Below are 20584 nucleotides of genomic sequence, written 5' to 3' on the forward strand. Positions count from 1 at the left end.
ATTTTATGCTTATGGGCCGGAAGTCAATATGTTATGGGCCGGAAGGCGATATGTTATGGGCCGGAAGGCAATATGTTATGGGCCGGAAGGCGATTATGTTGTGTGATGGACCGGAAGGTCGGCGTGGGTAGGACCGGAAGGTTTACCCAGCAGGGACGGAAGTCCCCTGAGACACATGGACCGAAAGGTCAGGGCCTGGAAAGGCGTATATGTGGTTGGTATTCTGGGGGTATCTCACTAAGCTTTCGGGCTTACAGTTGTGGTTTTATGTTTCAGGTTCTCAAGAGGCTGTGGCAAGGCAAAGGCGTGATCGTACCGTTCCTCGCGTTGGTGTTTTATGATATGAACCTGGGAAATTACTCTGTTTTAATAATGTATTGAAAACCTTTTGTAACAACGTTAATAAAATGGGTGATTTTGAAAAGTTTTAGTTGTTTTGAAATTTTGGATGTTACACTAGCCTCCATACTTAGTTGTTTGAGTTTTTTTCTCTTGATTATCTGAAGATTGAGGGAGAAGGAACTCCATTTTAGTGTCAGGAATAAATGGGCTAGATTAGATCTATCATCCACTTGAAATTTCTGAGTTATTGGAGGTATAAAGTTCAAACCTTGGCCTTTTCGTTTTATAGATATAAGTTTATGCACCTTTTTGGGTGGTTTTTAGTCCCTTTTGTAGATATCATCGGAGTTAAGCAACTCATGTACCATTTAAGTGACCTACTTAACTTCTAGACTCTAGTATTGAACGAATGGTGTGTTTGCACGCCCATTCTTGAGTTCACATATGTATCTTCGTTCACTTTGAAGTTAGGTTTAGAGTTTGGGTACATTTGAGATGTGAAAATGGATAAATTGAGAAAATTTATCCATTAAGACCATTAGAGTCACCAAATCTAAGCTTTTGATCTATGGAGATTAAGGTTTAAGTTCTTAATCCATTATGTATTTTGGACGTTCACCATAATGTGGTGGGTGGTTGGCTATGATAAGTTGATAGGTTTGTTCGTGACTGTCTTGTTGTGCAATTGCCACAACGTTATCATTGGTTGGCCATGACATAGAGTTCGGACCATTAACCGTTAAATTTTCACTAGTTTTACTTTTTGTAAAATTTGAATAGAACTGGGTATTTGACTAAGGGTTGCTCACGGTTTGGCATTAGGTGGCTTGTGTTAGCTGTTTTATTGACGAGGTTGTTGTTAAGCTTCTGTTGTTAAGCCCAGGTGAGTCTCCTCACTATACTATGTGATACCATTAATATTTTTGCATGATAGGATATAGAGGAGTAGTGGTACACTTATTAGAGAATCGATAGGATTGGTGATTGTCATTGTGAATGTTGTACGATTTGTATGTTTTCATGTAAGATAACGTGAGAACTCGTGATCTAGGCTTTCTTGTCCGTTATTTTTTTTTGCTTGTGGCTTTAGAGTAGGATCATCTATTCAACTATCTATATTATCCTTGGTGGTAAAATATTCAAAGAATCATTAAGAAGTACCTCGTTGACTTAGTGATCCACATCATCTACAATAACATCCCATATATATTATGAAGATTGACCTTGACTCAAGTCCTATGTATTAGTATCTTCATTCTCAGCTACTGCTCTAATAACATCATCAGTTTCAAAAACCATCTTCTTGAGTCTTAGAGGCAATGGTTTGGTTATTAACTTTTTACTTACATAATGTTTTAACACCCCTGCTGCTTTCCTATTCCATTGTGGATGCTCCACACCTGTTTGTTCTTGAATAACCATTCACTTCGACTTTGCCTTGGATTTCATAGGAGTAAGAGCACAAGAAACATAAAACACCATTTCTCTATACCAAACCAATACAGGGTTCGACAGAAGGACCAAACTCAACACCGTTACCAAAATCCCTCCATGAGAAGGAAAAACATTAGGATTATCAATCAACAACTTGGGAATTTAAAGAGTAGAAAACTTAGCAACTTCGACATCAGCCAGAACCAAGATCCCTACAAATTTGTATGATTCATGCAACATCAAACTCCAAAATTTTGCACTTTCAATCTTCGTCGCCTTCTTAGAATGATTGATCTATGTTGTGAACTAATCCCAACGAAGTAAAGCATAACTGACCTTGAGATTATAATATAAGGTTGCTAAGACTTAATACAAATGAAGCTTTGCCTTATCCAATCTAGAATTCCTTTATGTCAAATAGCAAATTATCACCCCAAAGAAGAAACTCAATAGAGATGGAAATTTCGAATTCCTAAAACCATTGTTTAGGGTAAGTTCAGGAAAATGCCTCATCTTATTCAACATTGCGAGTATTTGATCATAAGAAGGAACATCAAATGGGCTGTCAACATTCAATTTGGGAATCTTACAAAACTTCTTTTTAAACAAATTCTTCTTCTCCTTTTGTTTCATCTTGAATGTAATCACCTTGCGACTCTTGTTGTACACAACCATGGAACATGCCAATGATAAGTATTACATCAGAATAGCAACAAATGAAGAAAAATTATGATGAAGAATGGACTCATTCAAACACTAAATGAGCATCTGAAGACCATAAAGGTAAACATTTATATCTAGATTGAAACAGACGTTATTCGACTGAATCTTCATCTGCGGAATCGAGGTATCTTCATTAGTGGTTTTAAACAAATCATCATGAGACATGATGATACACGATCAAGGTAATTGTGTTGAAGAAGAGATAAATTTGGGTTAGGGTTCTTGAGAGAATTTTGTTGAAATGAAAAAAGTTAATTAGAACCATCGTTCCCCTTTTTATGGCATCAAATTTAAATATGAATAATTTGCCAATAAAAATCGGCACATGGAAAGTAGGTAACTGAAGAGACATCATCAATATCCGCCACGCGTAGAAGTAATAAGTGTTTTCCCTCGAAAGAAAAGAAAGCAATAGTAGGTAGACACCATCTATATAACACTTACATCTCTTTGCAACAAACTTCAAACATCAATATTGTTATCATCAAACCATGGTTGTAGAACTCGCTACTCGGTACCTACTCAGCCGACTACCGAGTAGCGAGTACTCGGGAGTGCTCGGGGAGGACTCGGATTCGGTAATTCATATAGAAATATTTTTAGGGAAATTATATATGTCAAAATCATAAGTTAAAACCATAAGTTGAATGAAATATATAAGAAAATTTGATACATGTAAATACATAAAAACTAAAAAAACACACAATGGTCCCACTTCGTGAATAATTATTGAAAATTTAAGATATATATGTTGTAATAATCACATATGTGTGTGTTAAATAATAAATCATTAAGTATATTATACATATTAATCATCGAATTGGTCGAGTTTTACAATAGTGTTCACTTCAACAAGGGGCCGATCGGGGAGTACTCAGATTTTGTAACTTGCCTTGGAAAGGGGCCGAGTAGCGAGTACTCGGACGAGTACTTGGCCAACTCGGCAAGTTTTACAACACTGCATCGAAAAATAATCAGACGTTGATATTGCGAATAAAGATGGTAAGGTTTCATCCACTTACATGAATAACAATTAGAATCATCAAACAAAGTTTGTAGGATCTTGGTACAAGTATGTATTACTTGAAACCTTGAGGACTGTAATGCAATAGTGTGCCAATGAAAAACACAGAATCAAGTTTAACAACAATTTTCGAAATTCGTTATATCAAATAAAATTTGATATAAAAGCAATACGATCTCAGGAAAATATTCTCTTCCTTCGACATCAAGAAAGATATCAAAGTGCTTGTGTGGTTTCAGGCTTCCTTTGACATCAAGAAAGATATCAAAGTGGTTGTGTGGTTTCCCGTAAATTACAATCGAATACTTATATAGAAGTATCAAAGGGCCTCTTTTGATAGGTATCGAAGGTAGGATTATTTCCAAACATGTATGAAACTTAATATAAGAGTAATGATATGCATTCAAATCTTTGAGTGATTAGTATAATCAGCTACAAGTAAGAATGAATTATATTTAATGTAACAAAAGGGTTGAAAATCTTGAAACATAAATCTCATTTTGTGAAAGTAATCATGGATCTCTTTGGAAGAAATAACTTGGTAAGGGTCAATTTCATTAAGACCATGGAAAAGAATTAAAGATGAGATTTTGAACATTACACAAAGGCATTATGAAACATAAAGAGCTTCTGGCATCAAATCTTTGGCAAACATCTAGAATAATAAATTGTTCACCATCAATTCCTTATTTGTATTGTTTTGTGGGTTTCACTGAAATCGTGGTGACAATGACTTAAAGATCATAAACACAGTGTTCTGGCTAGACCATGGTTCTAGTTGGTTTTAACTAGAGATCTAATGGGTTTTGCATCTATGTGTGGGATATGTGTAAGAAAATGAGATAAGAATATGGAAAACGAGTTTCTCAAAAATTAATGCTGATAATAAATTTGATCATAGAAATGGTTAATGAATAATTATAACTCTAAGTTGGTATAGACTTAAAATATCAAGTGTTAAACAAAAGTTATTGCCAATTATTTACTCGCCAATTCCTTTGTTCCGGTCTAGAATATATAAAGTTTTCCAAAAATCAATGATTTGATATTTTTAAGTTTTTGAATCAAATTAAAAAATAAAGAAAATCTTTTGGTATTTTGTATTTTTAATATAAAAGACAAAAATAAGGAAAATCTTTTTTGAAATTTTTATTTTTAATGAAAAAGATAAAAATAGAAAAAATCTTGGTGTCGAACAAAAATTGTACCAAAACTTCAATAGTAGGCCTACCTCTTCCAAATGATTCAACGAGGATGTCGAGTATGAACAATATCAAAGTCTGAACAGTGAACAATAACCTCTAAATGATCTAGTTCCATTTTCAAAGTTTAAAGTATATCAAAGACTTCATCAATGAACAGTGAGTTCGATATCAAAGACATGGAAATTAGCTTGATTTTGGAGCATAACATGACTCCATCATTCCCAAGTCATTTAAGATCCATTGAAATGATTTTTCATCAAGATGCTTTGCAAAAATATTTGCATGTCGATTTATTGTTTGGACAAAATGGACCTCGATATCACCATCTCCGACATGATCTTTGATAAAATGATATCGAAGAGCAATATGTTTAGTCTTGGAATGTTGAACAGGAGTATGAAAAATGTGAATTTCAATTTGAGAATCACAAAACAAGGGTATTTGTTCATGTTGATCACTTAGTCACAAAGCTGAATTCGTATCCATATTACTTGACAAGTATGTGCAGTAGTAACTTACTATGTTGTTGTTGATATTGAAATTCTCGTTTGGTTCTTCGATTGCCAACTCACTAACTTCCCATTGCGAAATTGAAATCCACCCATTATACTCTTACGATCAAGTTGAAAACCACCTAAATCAGAATTTAAATAAAACTAAATGAAAAAGCCAATATTTCCTGAATATCAAATATCAAGTGTAGGAGTTCGATGAAGATATCGAAATATATTCTTCACAGTGGTAAGAGGTGGTTCCCTTGGGTTAGGTTGATACGTTGGCACAATTACACACATCAAACTTTATACCAGGTCTACTTGCTGTCAACTACAATAAAAAACTATCATGCTTCAATATGTCTTAATATCAACAACTGGTTTATCTAAAGATGGATTCAATCTTGAGTAACATGTCATTGGTAATTTCGCAACTAAACCACTTTTCATGGTATATATGTCAATTAAATTGTTCGTGTAAGACTCTTGATCAATAAATATGCCTTCTTTGCTTTGTTGAATATTCAACCCCAACAAAAAAATGATTTTTCCCATCATGTTCATATCAAACTGACTACACATGGAATCCTCAAATTCCTTCGATGAATTAAACTCAATAGAGCCAAAAAGAATATAATCTACATAAATTTGAACAAGCATGAGATGATCCCCCGCTTTCTTTCAAAATAAAGTAGGATCAACTGATCATTACTTAAATTTAGAGATTTTCAAAAAATGATTTAAAGTTTCATACCAATCCCTTAGTGTTGCTTTTAAACCATAAACAACTTTATCGAGAATATAACAATGATTAGGAAACTTATCACTTACAAAAATAGGTGGTTGTTCCACATACTCTGTATCTTCGAGTACACCATTTAGAAGAGCACATTTTACATCCATTTGGTAAACATCCGAGTTCTTATTAGCTGCATAAGCTAAAAAAATTTCGAACAACTTTAAGTCTCAAGACGGGAGAAAAAGTTTGATCATAACCAATATCTTCTTGTTGACAATACCATTTCATGACAGGTCTTGCTTTATTATGAAAACCATTTCCTTCGTTGTTAAATTTATTTTTGAAAAACCATTTAAGTCCAACAACATAAACATTTTCAGGTTTAGGAATTAACCTCCATGCTTTGTTTCTATTGAACTTAGACAGTTCAACTTGCATAACAACAACCCAATCAGCTTAGTTTTTGAAATAAAAAGATGAAACATGAACAATTCTTGATTGACATTAAGAACTTCATTGAATCATCAAAGATTTCTTCTGCTTTTGATAAATGTTTTGCATGAGAAAAAGCATCACTAACATCACTATTGAAATTTCTATCCTCTAATGTATCATTTTCAACATTGACATGTGTTCAACATTGCTCCCCCTGAACATGTGCATCCAATATAAGTTTCTCCCACACAACATAAGCATTTTACATCGATTGTTCCCCCTCAACAGAGCAGATGTTGGTAGTTCCTCTCCATCCACTTGAATATTTATGTGGATTGCTTCCCCTTGACTTGATCATTGGGTATCGAAGTTACATATTCATAATTCCTTATATTTGTGATTGTGGAACCGTCTAAATGTTTAGATGTCTCATAAACTTGATTATCATCCATATTTACTTCAACATTGATTGTCGTGCAAAGAATACAAAAAAATATATCAATATCGACATCAAAAGTAAACATTTATTTAGAATTCTCTTGATAATTTAAAAATATTGGTTTCGGCAAAAAAAACATTCTTGACTCTTTTAACAAAATAATCATCGAAGGTCCAACTGAATGTTTCTTCAATCTTCCTTGTTCTTCTATTCATCACCTTATATGTTGCTATATTTTGTGAATATCTATGAAATATTACTTCATCAGTTTTATCTTGAAATTTTGTATGGTAATCTTTCAAATTCATGATTAAACATTTACAACAAGAAACATGGAAAAAAGTAACATTAGGTTTCCGTTTGTTGATGATTTCATATGGGGTGATATTGAATCTTCGATGTATAAAAGAATGATTTTGAGTGAAAGAAGCAGTATAAATAGCCTAAATCCAATCATATTGAGGTATATTTGCATATGTTAGCATTATTCTCGCTACTTCACACAAGGACCTATTTCTTCTTTCTACAACTACATTTTGTTGAGGTGTATATGGAGCTCAAAGATTATGAGAAATGCGATGATTTATCAAGAATGAGTCAAGACCATGATTCCTAAATTATATCCTATTATCACTTATGATTATGTGAAATGTCTTCTTCAAACTCACTTCAATGCTTTTGATAAATTTTATCATTACTTGAGTAATTTTAGATTTTTTCGAAGAAAATGTACCAAAGTATAATGTGAAAAATTGTCTCTAATTACCAAAATGTACATTTTCCCACCAATTGACTAAATTGACGAGGATCCTCATAGATCAATATATAGAAGTTCCAGGGGTTCAATTATCTTCGATTCAATGACTATTGGATGTCCTTGTCGACGTTGCTTTCCTTGTTCATAAGTGGTATATAAAGACTCATTGTTAAATTTAAGAACAAGTAAATCACTAAATAAATCATTCAAACAAGCTTATTAAGATTTTAGGAATTCAAGTGGAAAGCCTTCAATGCCAAAGCCAACTCAGGTATGAGGAAGCCTACAATAGTTAACAAATTAAATAAATTAAAGGCAAAAAAAATAATAGGGCTTCATATCTAATGTAAACATATCCCCTTTTCTTTTGGACTTTAAAAACACTTCTTTTGTTATTTGTTGGAGATGACACTTCCTTCTTCATCAAACAACAATTGATTTTCTGTTCCATTAACCAATTGAGACACACTTACGAGAATGTGTTCCAGACCTTCGACATAGGCAACTCTATTTATCGTGAAATTTCCATTTGTGATTTTATAGTATCCTTTTATTCTAAACTTATTATTCTTCCCAAACCTCACTACTAAAACACTTGTTAGTTTCTTGAAATCCCTTAAACACTCCTTGTGTATGATCATGTGATGTGAGTAAACATTGTCAATATACTAATTTTTTCATCATATTAGTCGTCACATAGTGCCTGCAATCAATTAGAGAGATTTAGGTACCCACAAATTTTTAGGGTGCTTGAACATTAGTGTGGAAAGTAGAGTGAAATTTAGAATTAAAAATCTAATTTCAAAATTTAAACTTAATTGTATTAATCAAATAAACTTCAATACTATAAGGTAAACAAACATAGTTATTTGACATTAAAGCATCAATAGTAATTTTCTTTGTTTCAAGTTTGCACTTTGAAAACTTAGATTTTGTTTTGATTTTTCTTGACTCGATTTTGATGGCTATGATAATGTTTCCTGAGATGAAGTACTTCCATTTTTTGAATCACACAAATTAGTTTCTTAAACTTTGTATTAGAACCCTCGTTTGAGAGATTTTGATGAACATTCGTGTGAATCCAAACTCAAATTAGGATCCAAAAGTTTCTAAAAAGGTTTTCAAATAGACTTTTAAGAAATTAGTTGGGTTACAAACATGAACTCTATCTCTTGTCTGGTTTTTGTTTGATTGTTGGCTCGGGACCGTAAATGTTGTAACACCCGGGGCCAGGTGTGGTCGTATTTTCATATATATATATATATATATATATATATATATATATATATATATATATATACATGTATATATATACATACATATATATATACATATATATATATATATATATATATATATATATATATATATATATATATATATATATATATATATATATATATGGCAAACTACATTGGAGACCACGACGTGGTGGAGCCTCACCATGACATGGCGTCGAGTTTTTGTCCCATGGCATTTAATGAATCACCACGACGTGGAGGTGGCTATTGGGGGAAAACCCTAATGTTTAAGGGTTGAGCCCTATTTTAAGATCCCTAGCCCCTTTTTGGTCCCTTCCCATCAGCCGCCATCTTCCAAAAACCGTTCCTTGCAAACCTTAGATCCATTTGGTGAATTTTTAGCCTTAGAAGTGTGAGTTTTTGGTGCTTATGAAGAAATAAGGTGGTTGGAGACCTTATAAAAGTCCAAGGCAATGAAGATCCAGGATTTCACCTTCCTCTAGCATATCAAGGAGGTAAAAAGTCATAATCTTGATGAGCTTTTGAGTAGATCTATGGATATTTCCCTTTCTTTCTTTAGATCTTGTTACCTAAGGTAGTTGGACTTCATAAAGGTTGCAGCTTTATGAGTCCCTATGCCATTTGGAGCATTTGGCTCTTTGGATCTAGTCTAGAATCGAGTTTTAAGGACATGCATGGAATCTTGGCCTTTTTTCCCTATTTTAACCTGATAAGAATTTAAGACATGCATTGCAGATGCATGTCTGAAAAGCATCGACTTTTATGGTTCGATTGGAGTTAGAGACCCTCTTGTAGGTTTTGGTCAAGTAAACCCATGGAATGGACGAGTACTGGTGAAGTCATGGAGTGTTTTAGATCTTAAAAGTCAAGATCTATACATTTTGGAGGGTTCTATTGGATAAAGTTGGAAACATTATCCATTTAAACCCTATTTTGGACCAGATCTTAATTGGAGACCTTCTGGAATTGAATGATGTGGTTGAATGCATTAAGCTGCTGCAAACCCCGAAACCACAACGTGGTGGTGGGTTGGTTCATGACTGTTTTTCCGTATCCGAAACCACGACATGGTACAAGGGTGCCACAACATGGCAATCAGGCTGAGTTGACTTCTATTGAGCTTTGACCATGGTTGACCATGTTTGACTCTAAGGGTGTCTTGGTACTTCAGGATTTTGGTGAAGTTAGTCAAATGGTGGTTGCAAGCAGATGAGTTCGTAGTTGTAAGTTGGGATTTGATCCTACCAGTTCAGCATTTCGTGAGAGGCGAGTCTGCTCACCATACCAATGGGTCGAAGGCACCAAGGCCGACCCATTTTGTGATATGTGGTACAATAGTTGATGTAGTGATATGCTTTACACTAGTTGGTTATATGTTATGTGGTATGTTAGTTGTTTTGTGATACTTGCATGAAAGACCTCGGGGAGTTCCTGAGGTACTTAGGTGTAAGACCTAATAGGGTTTCCATGACAACCTAAGTCAAGACCTCGAGGAGTTCCTGAGGCATTTAGGTGTACGAACTTGGAGGGTTTCCTAAGGCATTGGGCTAAGACGATGTGGGGGTTCCCATGCCACTCAGAGTAAGACTCTGGAGGGTTTCTAGGACCTTGGAGGGTTTCCATGGCGTCCTAAGTAAAATCCTTATCCCTAGAATATAGGCAGCTTCTCCTAGGTCCTTTATAGAGAAACACTTCCCAAGCCAGACTTAACTTCCTGCAAAGTTGGGATGTCATTTCCTATGAGTAGTATGTCATCCACATACAATACCAAAAAGCTAACTATACTCCCACTAGCCTTGACATACACACAAGATTCATCTTCACTCCTAGAAAAGCCAAATTCCTTGACTTTCTCATCAAAGCAAAGATTACATCTATGAGATGCTTGCTTTAATCCATAAATGGATTTCTCAAGCTTACACACTCTATTAGGGTACTCGTTGCTGACAAAACCTTCTGGCTGACTCATGTAAACATCCTCAGTCAAATTTCCATTAAGGAAAGCGGTTTTGACATCCATTTGCCATATTTCATAGTCATAAAATGCAATTATGGCTAACATAACCCTAATAGACTTAATCTTGGCTACTGGAGAAAAAGACTCATCATAATCCACTCTAGGAGTTTGAGAGAAGCCCTTTGCAACCAGTCGAGCCTTATAAGTGTGTACATTACCATCCATGTCGGTCTTCTTCTTGAAGATCCATTTGCACCCTACAGTCTTATGATCTGGTACATTCTCAACCAAGTTCCAAACTTGATTGTCATACATGGATTGTATCTCGCTATCCATAGCCTCTTTCTATTTAGCAGACTTAGGGCCTGCCATGGCTTTTGCGTAGCTGTTAGGTTCATCCAGACCTACTAGTGTCTCATCACTAATAAGTGTGTCACCTTCCGCAGTAATATGGAAACCATAGTAATGCTCAGGTGCATTCCTAACTCTCGTGGAACGCCTCAGAGGTACAGACTCATTAATTGGCTCAACAGGAGTTTCCTCCTCAAGTTGAGGACTAGGGTTTGAAGTTCCTTCACCACGTGACTCTTGAAGTTATTTAAGGTCAATTTGCCTCCCACTGTCTCCTTGGCTTATAAACTCTCTCTCTCTCGAAAGAATCATGTTTTTGCTACAAAAACCACATTATCACTAGGTCTGTAGAAGAGGTAACCAAAGGATCTTTGTGGGTAGCCGATGAAAATACACCTCTCGCTTCGGGGTTCTAGCTTATCATGAGACTCGCGCCTCACAAAAGCCTCGCAACCCCAAATCTTGATGTGGTCTAGTTTGGGTACTTTACCAGTCCACATCTCGTGAGGAGTTTTGGCAACTTTCTTTGTAGGGACTAGATTAAGAATATGGGTGGCAGTCTCTAAGGCATACCCCCAGAATGAGATTGGTAGCGTAGCTCGACTCATCATGGAACGAACCATATCCAACAAGGTTCGATTACGCCTCTCAACCACACCATTCAACTGTGGTGTCCTGGGAGGTGTCAATTGTGAGACAATCCCACATTCCCTAAGATAGTCGAGGAACTCTGAACTAAGATACTCACCACCTCGATCGGATCGAAGCATCTTAATGTTCCTGCCCAATTGATTCTTGACTTCCTGTTTAAATTCCTTAAACCTTTTGAAAGTCTCTAACTTATGCTTGATTAAGTAGACATATCCATATCTACTATAATCATCAGTAAAAGTAAAATAATAACGATTAGCATCCCTTGTGGCATGTTTGAATGGTCCACACACATCCGTGTGCACAAGATCCAACAAACCTTCACCCCTTTCACAAGAATCTGTGAAGGGTGACTTTGTCATTTTTCCAAGTAAGCATGATTCGCAACTATCATCAGACTTTAGGTCAAATGACTCCAAGACTCCATCCTTTTGGAGTTGGCCTATGCGTTTCTTGCTTATATGTCCAAGACGAAAATGCCATAGTGATGCTTTATCCAAATTATTATTATTAACATAATCAACACACAATAAATTATTTCCTAAGTTATCAACCAAAGATACAGTTTCATACACGCCATCACAAGGTACTGCTTTAAAATAAAGTACATTATTAAAGAAATCATTAATCGAACCAACTTCATTATCAAATGAAATGGTGAAACCTTGTTTATACAATGCATGAAACGAAATAATATTTCTTGCCATTTCTGGAGAATAACAACATTTATTCAAATCTAAACTAAACCCACTACTTAGCGATAAAGTATAAACTCCAATCTTGGTGACAGGTGATGCTTTCCTGTTTCCCATGATCGAGTTTACTATTCCTTGCTCCACATTCTCACTTCTTCTTAGTCCTTTGCAAATCAGAACATATATGAATACCACAACCGGTATCAAGGACCCATGAGTTAGAATGGGGTGAGTTATTAGATAAGATAGTGTAAATACCTGCATGTTTGCGTTTAACTTTCCCATCGTTCACATCTTGCTGGTACATTGGGCAGTTCCGCTTCCAATGTGCCTTTTCATGGCAATAGAAGCATTCAGCCTCTTTTGGGTCAGAAGAAGGAGTGATGAAACCTTTCTTGGTTCCACTTGAAGAAGAGCCATCAAGGGTCCTAACCTTGGTAACCTTCAAAGAAATCTTTCTATTCATCCCTCGTCCTTTCCCGATTGCCAAGACAACGGTGGAGTTTATTGGAGCTGGAGTAGTAATAACCGACTTACCCTTAAGACCACTTCCCGAGGTCTTTAAGAGTCCTTGAAGTTTGCTGAGAGTGACCGCTTCCTTGTTCATGTGGTATGTCATGCGGAATTGATCATAACATGAAGGTAAGGAGTGCAAAATAATATCTATTGCTAGCTCCTCGGGGAAGTTCACATTAAGCTTCAGCAAGCGGTCCACAAATCTTTGCATTTTCTGCATGTGGCCCGTGATGGGTTCTCCATCCTTCATTTGGGTTGTTCTCAAGGAGGAGATGATTTCATACCTCTCTTGTCGTGCACTTTGATGGTATCGTTCCATCAAATCTTGGTGCATTTCAAAAGGGTAGTAGTCCTCGTAGGAATTTTGGAGGTCGGCTGTCATAGGGGCCATCATGATGCATGCCACCTTGGTGGCATCCCTTTCATGTGACCTAAAGTCAGCGATCTCTTGAGGAGTAGCAAATGTCTCATCAATCTCCTTAAGCTCCTTATCGAGGACATATTCTTTGTCCTCGTAGCGGGTAATCATTCGGATGTTTCTGATCCATTCATTAAAGTTGGATCCATCAAAAGTGACTTTCCCACACAAGTTCATTAGAGAAAGGGAGCCACTAGGATTAGAGCCAGAAGCAGCAGTGTTTGCAGACATCTAAAAAGAAGAAAAGTTTAGTTTAGAAATAGAGATAGTCCTTAATAAAACACCCAAATGTAGTATTAAGGCTAGGACCCAATCACAATATATTATACTTAGAAGAGGTATGTCGTAATCTAAGTAATAACATATTTGAAAGGTAGGTGAATGACGATTCACCAATTTCCACTAAAGCCGAAATATTAAAAATATTTAATTTGGTTTTTGGAAACTCCTAGATTCTTTTGAGATTCAATGAACTTTTCAAAAGCATGTTTCAATCTCGAGTGTGCCCTCTAGGTTTTGTGACTGGGTGGTCGAGGATCACAAAACGAGGTGGGAAGTAACCATGCAAATTACTTGGTACCCTTAATGTATTACCCCTCAATCGATGTGCCGGTTAACCACACACGCTCCATTAACGACTTAGACAAATTCTAAAGTGTAATTTCATAGATTAGCACCTTATTTACATTTTTCCTAAAGTAACTAAGATTGGGAATTTAATAAAACATTTAGTTACTTTATAATATTCATCATACTTTTAATGAGAATTTTTAAGTCCTTGTCTTACCCGTTCGGCTAACAACCCTCCACCAGTCAAGCAAGCGGTGGGTGAGAGTGGACACCCTTTAAGTTGCCATTTTATAGGCAACAACCTTATACCCATCTTATAGACCGACTTCGTGAATGAGGCGTACTAGCGGTAAGACGACTTTGATCTTATACATATATATATATATATATATATATATATATATATATATATATATATATATATATATATATTATTAACTTATAATATTATAATTATAAGGGTAGAATTTTAACTTTTAAAATTCTAAGGGTTGGAACTAAAGTTTTAACATGACTTTACTTGTTCCAAAACTTGAGGGCAAGTTTGGTAAACTTTCAAAACTTTTCATTTCTTGTAACTCATGAGTTTATTAGGGTATTAAAATGAAGACTCTTCAATTTTATAACCCATGTGTTCTTTTAATGGTTTTAAAGCAAAGTGACTTTTGGTTTTCCATAACTTGAGGATAAGTTATGGACTCCATTAAAACACATAATGATCAAGAATTAATCTACCATATAGGTTACAAACAATTCTTATGATCATCTAAACATCATAAGATCAAGAACATGAACATGAACACTTTCATGAATCAAAATTACACTTAAAACTTGGTAATTTTGATAACTTGTTGTTGTAAATGGATTAGCAAAGACATTACACCATCTAAAACAAGTTTTCAAGTACCAAAACAATTTAGGGTAATGTTTCTAGTCCATTTCCAGCAACCAAAGTCGAAAATCTGCATTCTGAGGCTCCTACTCGCCGAGGGCACGAACCTACTCGGCGAGTAGGATGAAGATACACATGAACTCGGCGAGACCCCCCATGGACTCGGCGAGTTCATCAGGAAGATTGCACAAAATCAACTTTTTTCAACACTTTAGCACAAATAACAAACAAACAAGCCTAGGCTCTGATACCACTGATGGGTTTTGATCATTCTAACACTTCCTAAGTGTACATGCAACCCTAATAACCTTGGATCTATGTTTGTCTAATAATCATGCAATGTTGTTTCTCCAAGGTTATGAACCTATCTAGCATACATGGGGTACAATTTTCTTTGTATAAATGATATAACTACGTACCTTGTTGTTGAAAGTTTTCCTTGAAACCTTGTGAGCCTAGCACCTCAAGTGTGATGCCTCAAATGCTTCACACAACACCAAATGCAAAGAATAAACTTGAGAGAATACTCTAACACATGCTAAATCGGCCAAGCCCTCTTGTTTTTTAGTGTAACGGATATTGGGGAGAGTTACATTGCTTATATAGTGTGTTACATTAGGTAAACCCTAATGTTCCATGAATCTTCATTTCTTGATCCATGGGTTAACTCCATGGAGCATCCTATGGGTGGAACCCAACTTGACAATCCATGGAGCCTCTTAGCCCACTATATAAGATATGGAAGATTTACATAATCTACCCATATATCTAATTAGTTATCTTTTGATCACTTAATTAATTCTAAATTAATTCTTGATCAAAACTAATTAAATAATATTATTAATATATTAGAACTTATAATATATTAATAAACCATATGTGTTATTTCTCTTATTTAGTTTATTTAATTGCATGGTGCCATGCAACCCAAATGGACCATGCCGGGTCGGGTCAAGTATTTACCAGAAATAGTTATGGACTTAGACACCTTATCCAACTGATCCGTGCATTTCAGTTGACCACAGAGGAGGCTCGAGCTACGCCAGACGTCATGGCTTGGACCTTTTCTTAATGGTATGTCGGCTCATGTTCTTTTCGATTTGGAAGCTACCCGATCATTTGTATATCTTGCGCTTAGCAAGAAGTTTCAGGATGCTCCGGAAACATTAGATTCCCCGCTGGAAGTTGAGATTGCGCATAACCACAATGTGAGTGCTGCGAGGGTATATCACGACTATGTCATGAATGTGCTTAGGGAGTGGTTCCGTGTTGATTTGGTTCTGATACTGTTGCGAGGGCTGCAGGTGATCTTCAGGATGGACTAGTTGGAGGCTAACGGGGCCATGATAGACTGCGAGCGCCAGTTGGTGAGATTTCGAACCCCAAGTAGGAGAGAACTGGTGGTTCATGGTGAGAGAGCCTTACAAGGGCCAACCATCTGTTCAGCTACGAGGGCGAGGAGACATCTCCATCAGGGTTGTTCAAGATTTTTGGTATATATCTTGGATACCAGGATTAAGACCACAACAAATTTGAATAGTGTACCTGTTGTACGGGATTTTCGGGATGTCTTTCGTGAAGAGTTGCCTGGGGTGCATCCAGAGAGGCAAGTACAGTTTCATATTGATTTGGTGTTGGGTGCCGCTCTGATAGCTAAGGCACCATACCGACTAGCTCCGCCTGAGATGCAGGAGCTATCTACGTAGCTTCAGGAATTGCTAGACCGAGGGTTTATTCGACCAATTAGTTCCCCATGGGGAACACCAATCCTATTCTTGAAAAAGGACATAACAAATAGCACGTACATCGTTTATCAGGAGTTAAACAAGCTAACAGTGAAAAACCGTTATCCGCTTTGGAGGATCGATGATTTGTTTGATCAGCTGCAGGGTGCGTATTGGATTTCCAAGATTGATCTTCGGTCAGGGTACAGTCAGATGAGGATTACGTATGAGGATATACTGAAGATAGCTTTCAGGATTTGGTACGGTTACTATGAGTTTGTAGTTATGCCATTCGGCTGACCAATGCCCCAACAATGTTCATGGACCTCATGAATAGGGTATGTAGGGTGGTGTTGGATCGGTATGTGATCATTTTTATTGATGACATCCTGGTCTATTCTAGGACCAAGGAGCAGCAAGAACAACATCTAAGGGAGGTATTGGAGACATTGAGGACAGAAAGTCTTTATGCCAAGTTCCCGAAATGTAATTTCTGGTTACAAGAGGTGCAATTTTTGGGGCACATCGTCAACCAAACGGGTATTTTGGTTGATGCAGCCAAGATTGAGGCAGTAATGCAGTGGGAGGTACTAAAGAATGCATATAAGATCTGTAGCTTATTGGGTCTAGATCGGTACTATCGGAGATTCATCCAGGATTTTTCCAAGATCGTACCTTTGACTCGCTTGACCAAGAAGAATGTGAATTTTCAATGGGGCTCGGACCAACATTTGGTTTTCAAAACCTTGAGACAGAGGTTACATGAGGCCCTGATTTTAGCGCTCCCCAAAAGATTGGATGATTTGGTGGTGTATTGTGATGTGTCTATCTCAAGGTTAGGGGCAGTTTTGATGTAGAGGGGGCATGTGATCGCGTATTCCTCGAGGCAGTTGAAGCCTCATGAGCCGAATTACCTGACTCATGACCTAGAATTAGGGACGGTTGTGTTTTCTTTCAAAATCTAGAGGCATTACTTGTATGGTGTTCGGTGCGCCATCTTTACTGACTACAAAAGTCTAAAGTATTTGATGGATCAGTAGAACCTTAACGTGCAACATAGGAGGTGGTTGGATGTACTTAAGGATTATGATTGCGAGATATTGTACCACCCAAGGAAGGCTAATGTGGTGGTTGATGCCTTGAGTCGCAAGGAGGTGAGTGTTCCAATTAGGGATGTTTGCTTGAGGTTGACAGTGACTTCCCCCTTGTTGGATATGATCAAGGAGGCTCAGGTGGAGGGTTTGAAGAAAGATAAATGGATGATAAAGTGGATTTAGGGTTGGATTCCCTTGTTTGTTCGGGATGGTCGGGGTATTTTGAAACAATGTGGCTAGGTATCGGTGCCAGTATCCGGGGGTGTGAGACAAAAGATCTTAGAGGAGGCAAATAAGTCCATGTTCTCTATACATCTGGGGGCTACTAATATGTACAGAGATTTGAGGTTGAATTACTGGTGGCCTTACATGAAACGGGAGGTTGCGTGGTTTTGTGGAGCGGTGCTTGACCTGCAGGAAGGTCAAGGCCGAACTTTAGAAGCCTCATGGAAAGGTACAAACGCTACCTATTCCCATGTGGAAATAGGAAGAGATCACTATGGACTTGATCACAAAGTTACCGAGGACAAGAAGGGGCGTGGATTCTATATGGGTTATTATAGAAAGTTTTACGAAGAGTTCCCAATTCATTTCGATCCCCGAGAGCATCTTTGCTGATAAATTAGCAGATATCTATCTATGGGAGGTAGTGGTCAGGCATAGAGTGTCGGTATCAGTGGTTTCAGACCGTGATGTCCGATTCACCTTTAGGTTCTGGAGGAAGTTCCAAGATGAATTGGGTACATAATTACATTTCAGCACCGCTTACAACCCTCAGACTGATGGTCAGAGTGAGCGGATGATTCAGATGCTCGAGGACATGCTTCGGGCATGCGTATTAGGTTTCGAAGGGAGCTAGGATACTTACCTTCCCCTAACAGAGTCGTCATAAAATAACAGTTATCATGCTAATATTGATCGACCCCCGTTTAAGATGCTATATGGTCAGTGGTGTAGCACTCCAGTTTCTGAGGTGAGGTTGGGCACCGAGTCATGGGAAGCACCAAGGTGGTGCTGAAGACTACCGAGTTTATCCAACAGGTGCGCGATAGGCTGCGGATCACGCAGAGCCGTCAGAAAAGCTATGCAGACCGGCGTTGCTCGGACCTCTAGTTTCAGGTAGCAGATTTCGTGTTGCTAAAGGTGTTACCATGGAAGGGTGTCATCGGTTTTCGGAAGAGGGGCAAGTTGGGGCTCCAATTCATTGGCCCATTCAGGATTACTGCCCGAGAGGGAAAGGTTTCTTATCGTTTGGATCACCCAGATGAGATGAGTAAGATTCATAACACCTTCCATGTATCTCAACTAAGGAAGTCTGTCACTGACGAGGCTGCAGTTATCTCTATGGACGACATTCAAGTGGATGAGAGCCTAAACAACATTAAGAAGCCCATTGCAGTTCTAGATAGGAATACCAAGGCTCTTTGTAACAAGGAAGTGAAATTAGTGAAGGTGCAATGGCAGCACTCAAGCCTGAGGATGAGATGCAAAAGCGTTGCCCAGATTTGTTTGCATCTTTAGACTTCGTGGACGAAGTCTAGACAATGTGGGGGAGATTTGTAACACCCGGGTCCAGGTATGGTATTATTTTCATATATATATATATATATATATATATATATATATATATATATATATATATATATATATATATATATATATATATATATATATATATATATATATATATATATATATATATATATATATATATATATATGGAAACCTAATTTGGAGACCACAACGTGGTGGAGCATCACCATGACGTGGCGTCGAGTTCTGGGACCACGGGATTTAATGAATCACCACGATGTGGTGACTGTGCCACGACGTGGAGGTGGTTGTTGGGGGAAAACCCTAAAGTTTAAGGGTTGAGCCCTATTTGAATATCCTTAGCCCCTTTTTTGTCCCTTCCCATCATCCTCCATCTCTAAAAAAATGCTCCTTGCAAACCCTAGCTCTATTTGGTGAATTTTTAGCCTTAAAAGTGTGAGTTGTTGATGCTTGTGAAGAAATAAGGTGGTGGGAGACCTCATAGAAGTCAAAGGAAAAAAAGATCCAGGAGTTCACCTTCCTCTAGCATCTCAAGGAGGTAAAAAGACTTCATCTTGATGAGTTTTTTAATCTTGTTACCTACAGTAGTCGGACTTCATAAACCTTGCAACTTCAAGAGTCCCCAATCTATTTGGAGCATTTGGCTCTTTGGATCTGGTCTAGATTTGATTTTTAAGGTCATGAATAGAATCTTGGCCTTTTTTCCCTATTTTGACCTAATAATAATTTAAGACATGCATTGGACATGTATGTTTGAAAAGCATCGAATTTTATAGTGTGATTAGAGTTAGAGACCCTCTTGTAGCTTTTGGTCAAGTAAACCCATGGAATGGATGAGTATTGGTGAATTCGTGGAGTGTTTTGGATCCTAAAAGTCAAGATCAATACATTTTAGAGGGTTTTATTGGATAAAGTTGGCAACTTTATCCATTTAGACCCTATTTTGGACTAGGTCTAAGTTGGAGACCTTTTGGAATAGAATGAAGTGGCTGAATGCATTAAGCTGCTAAAAACTCCAAAACCACGCCGTGGTGGTGGGATTGTTCGCGACTATTTTGTTGTAACCAGCTCTACGACGTGGTACAAGGGTACCACAATGTGGCGATCGGCTGATTTTACTTCTATTGACCTTTGACCATGGTTGACCAAGTTTTAATTCAAGGGTATCTTGGTACTTTGGGATTTTGATGAAGTTAGTCCCATGGTGGTTGCTGGCAGTTGTGTTTGGAGCTGTAAGTTGGGATTTCATCTTACCGATTTAACATTTCATGAGATGTGAGTCTCCTAACCATACCAATGGGTCGAATG

This window comes from Lactuca sativa, chromosome 6 (genome assembly GCF_002870075.4).
Source record: "Lactuca sativa cultivar Salinas chromosome 6, Lsat_Salinas_v11, whole genome shotgun sequence".
NCBI classification, from domain to species: Eukaryota; Viridiplantae; Streptophyta; class Magnoliopsida; order Asterales; family Asteraceae; genus Lactuca; species Lactuca sativa.